The sequence below is a fragment of the Geospiza fortis genome, unplaced genomic scaffold (assembly GCF_000277835.1).
Source record: "Geospiza fortis unplaced genomic scaffold, GeoFor_1.0 scaffold279, whole genome shotgun sequence".
NCBI classification, from domain to species: Eukaryota; Metazoa; Chordata; class Aves; order Passeriformes; family Thraupidae; genus Geospiza; species Geospiza fortis.
Window position 1 is genome coordinate 469,008 of NW_005054352.1, and position 4,882 is coordinate 473,889.

A 4,882-nucleotide genomic window follows, 5' to 3' on the forward strand; every position below is an offset into this window, starting at 1 on the left:
TAAGTTACTGTGATGTCATTTTAGTAGTTTTGTCTCCCCAGCTATTACTTACCATAAAACAGTTGATTCTTTGTTTGACTTTCTCCTAGGACATATTAATTTAAGCTTGCTCAGTATTTTTTTTCTTTATGTAATGTAAATTTCAAAGCAGTGCAAAATTTAACAGCAATATTTTTGCAGGAGTAATTTAGCATATAGATTACAATTTTGAGTCTATGTGTTGCAGCTATGGTATCTTTAAAATATGTTGCACAACAGTAACTGATAATGATTTAAACATCACAAACTGTGTTATGATGCACAGAGAACAAAACTGAAGTAGAAAAAGACCTCCAAATCCCTAATAGAGGAAAACAAAATAGAAATTAGTAGGTAAGATTCTATGGATCCTAAAAAATAGGTCCTTGTGTCAAGTCTGCTGAGGAGCCATACATCCTGTATTTCAGTATTTTCTCACAGAGTTAAAAATAATATGCTCAGTTAAGTTTCTCCCTGCCCCGTGGGCTGAACTATGTCTGTGCTGTAAGTTTCATGTAAGGGTGTCTACCTGGTCCTGCCACTGAAAAGCACAGCAGTAGCTGCTTTGCTGTTAGCAAAGTGGAATTTGAATGGCAAGTGTTGTTTGAGATGGATGAGAACAGAATTGCAGCAGTCTACAAATTATGTATCATCTTGAGACGCACCATGTTTTTAAGCTGTGCTTCAGGCAGCAGAATAAACTGCTCATTGTTTCTTCACCTTCCTTAGTTAATTTGATTTCTTTGTTGTTAGGACCAACACCCATGACCAAATTTGCTTTTTATTCAGTGGAATTGGGCAAGTATCCAGTTCACAATTGAACACTCTAAAAATTTAGTTTAAATAATGCATTTTGTGCATGACAAGTGATTAAATATTTGAGTCTAGTTCTGAATTCTTTGTTCTTTCATCCAAATATTAATAATTAAAGTGTTTGTCTGCAAAGAGAGTTTCTTACTCAACCATATCTCAATTTTTCTTCTTCCTGGCTGAAATCTTAATTCCATCTTTACAATATTTGAAATTTTAGCTAATGGCATACAATACCTAGAGACTGTGTCTCACAGAGTAATTTGGAAAATAATAAGAGATGAGAAAAAGAGAATGTTATCTAGGGCATACAATGTGCATTTCGTCAACATGGAATGTACCTAGTATGTTGCAGGTCTGTATAAGAAAGTAAAAGATAATAGTAATACTGATAATATCATAATGAGATCGAGTTTAACCACAAATATCTATATTTTGAATTGATAGAGAAAGCAAGAAACATTCTTCCATAGTTTGTAATTATGATATTTCATACACAAAGTCCCTCTTTTTAACAATCCTGGGTTTTGATCATAGTAGTTCTGTAGCCCTCTCCTCAATAGGTGACCCATGGCATTAAATTTTTAAATGAAAGACAAAAACAAATGTTCTAAGCCTAAAAGTAATTTTTCAAAATGATACATGAGAAGCATATGCAAATCTTACCCACAAACAGGAATTTATACAGTACCACCCATGCACCACTTTGAAATGAAGCTAACTTAAGCACTTTGCTTTCCCTTCTTTATTTGACATTTTCCTACTGCTTACTTTCAAATTAATATATGAAGAAGGAGCAAAATATTTTCTTTTGTATAATATTAATTCATGTCAGATCAGCTACAACTGAGCATTCATGTCCCAAGTTGATTTTGTACTTGATGAATCAATGTTAAAGCTTTTGTAGACAAACCTAGAGGCAACAGAGAATTTAAGAAATTCCTTCACCTATACCATCATCAGCTATTACAACATCATGGGCCAAGCCAGACTTCTGAGTAATTTGAACTTTGACAAGCAGTATATCCTACAGGTCCAAGGATATGTGGAGATCAAAGGACCATTTTTACCTTAGTGGCCAAAGTATTTTTGGTGAAAACTTCTCTAGATTTGTAGAAATTAATTTTATATTTGGAGGTGGCCAGCAGTTTTGCCAAATTTTATTTATTTCAGGCATACGAAATGAAACAAAACATAATCTTTCTCCCTTAATTTTGTCTCTGAGAAAAACCAGAAATGTAAAGAATCCAACTTTCTTGAGCAGATCTCTGCCACTCTACATTAAAATATAGTTCATCTGTTGTCTGCTAAAAATTACCCATAGGAAGCTGTAGTCTAGTCAAGACCTAGAGAGGGTCCTTCTTGCTACTGTCATTAAGAAAAAAAAACAATGAGGGAAAAGGGCTTACACCTGGATTTTTAGCATATCCAAAGTTAGATTCCTGTATCTTGTGGAGTCACTGGGAACAGTAGTAGATAGATACAATAGAGCACTTCCATCATTTTTCATGACTAATAAATGCATAAAATAAGAAAGAAAGAAAGAAAGAAAGAAAGAAAAAGAAAGAAAGAAAGAAAGAAAGAAAGAAAGAAAGAAAGAAAGAAAGAAAGAAAGAAAGAAAGAGCACTAAATCTACAAAACGAACCAAATCAGAAAAGTCAGCACTAATAAACAGAAGCCATTAGAGAACCAAAGTCTAGTTGAATTTTTTTTCTGAACCTCGCAATGTTTTTCCCTTTAATGTCTGCAAAAAATAAAGGGCTAAAGGAATAAAGGGCTCTTACCGGCCTGTAAAATATATTTTTAATAACATATAATTTTATTAACGTGCAACTTTTATTGGCATACTATATGATGAGTGTCAAATTGAACTAATCAGCAATAAAGTGTATGTCTGATACCATTGGCAAATTGAATCAATAATTTTTGCTTTTTCTTTCTTTTTTTGAAAAGTAGATGTGTCATATCAAGACACAAAAAAAAAAAAAAAAAATGAAGAAGAAAGGGAAGGAAAAAAAAAAGGGAAGCTATTTTTGAAGCCTGTAAAAGCAAACTGAACAAAATAACTGAAAGTACCCTTGACATGCACAAAAGTATCATTTCTTAACAGGAAAAAGTATTAAATTCAGTGAGTCAGAAACTTTGTCATTTAGGTTTTTCATATATCTCATTATTTTGTGTATAAAACAGTCCTGTAAAACACCACGAAATACCTACAATTTCACCAAACATGCCTATTCAAATCTTGAGCTATCACACTGGTCATCTTTCAGTACCTTAAATGAAACTCAGTGTTATAGACCAAGTACTGATAGAAAATCCAAAGGCAAATGTTCTTCCTCTTCTATAGTTTTTCCTCTTCTGTAGTTTTTCCCGGCTGAACTTTTATTATGCAGTATCACAACATTTGTACCCTGAACACTAAATTTGAAAGAATTTAAGTATTAAAAATGGGAAAACTGAGTTGCTCATAAGTTCTTTTTGTTTCTTTTCTTTTTAAAGAACATTAAAGATGAATTTCAAACAAAAAATAAAATCCTTGCTGTCCTCAGTGTTTCACTTTGACACAAATCAGGGGGCTTATTAACTGGAATGGAAAATATCTGGCAATCACTTCATTTTCCATCTGATACTGTCACCCTTATTGGTTGCACATTAAAAAAAATGAGAACTGGTCTAAGGATCATAGTCTTACAAGAGGAAATCATACTTTGACTCTTCTATAACTCCTTGTAATTTCAGGAAAATTTCCTGTGAAAATTTCTGAGGCCATAATCATTCTGTATAGCATCCACACACTGGTTTAAATAAATATGAATATGGAAAAAAAAACCCCAAAAACAAACAACAAAACCGCAGAGGCAAAAATCTCACAAAAAATACACTTTTCACCAAAAAACCAATATTTTGTAAAAAATTGAAATGAAATAAAGATGAAAATGAAGGAAGGACTGTTTCTCTGTAATGTTTTCCTGTTAGCTTTTGAAGATCCTACAGTGACTGCAGATAGCAAACTGATATGAAGGAGAGGCACAGTTGTGCCAAATTGGAAACATATTTTGAGCAGAATAGAAAGGAAGGAAATAGGGGTCCTCGTGAAGGTGGAAGATGAGTTGCACAAAATTTAATCCTCTCAGGCATAACCTCTCAGGCATAACTAGAGGTTGCACATTAGTTAGAAATACTGGATATAGAATTTTCAGAAAAAGATAGATATCGTCAGAAAAAGAGATTCTGGATTTTTTAAAAAATATTTATTTATTTATTTAGTGCTTCTAGATATTGTCAGCATACATTGAGGAAGCTGGTAGGACTACTGTGAGAAACTTGAGAGGATTTATTGTATGGCAAAAAGAAGCCATGAAGGAGAGTCTTACCTTTCAGAAGCTTAGAGATAGTACATGAATGCTGGTCTGTAACAGGGATCCATCCACACAGTCATCATGACAGGAAGGCAAACTCTCTGCCTGAAAATGCATTTCAGATACTAAAATCATGTCAGCCAGCGTAAGGATGTAAAGTTAAGGTAATGACTGGATCAATGATCACAATGTTAAGTGTGTTTTAAAATGAGCCTATACATTGGTTACTTCAGCTACCGGTCTAGTTAATATTTGTTCAACAAATGATTGATTTTAGGAAATGGTCAGGTCCAGAGTTAGAAACGTGATCTAAAGCCATGCAGAGATGGACAGAGAAAAACTTTGATGTGCTTGATGCTGGTATGGTATCTTGGTTACAGATTTGTAAGCTTATCTATTTAAAAGAGCTTATCAATTTAAAAAGAATAAATTATGCTGAATCACCTCCACCTTTTCAAAACACATCATCTGATTTCCCTTTAAAAGCTAATTATCCTTGTTAATTATTTTTGAATCCATAGATTGTGTTAAAGTCATTGAACTTATTACTTTTTAGCAGTAAGTTTTTTTTATTAAATTTGTTTATGTGGGTATTGTCGCTTAGGCCTGAAGCAGCAGGAGCCTCCCCCTTGTTCCCCAGGATGCTCTGCAACCGGTTTCCACCCTTGCAGTTGCCAGGATGTAGGGGAAA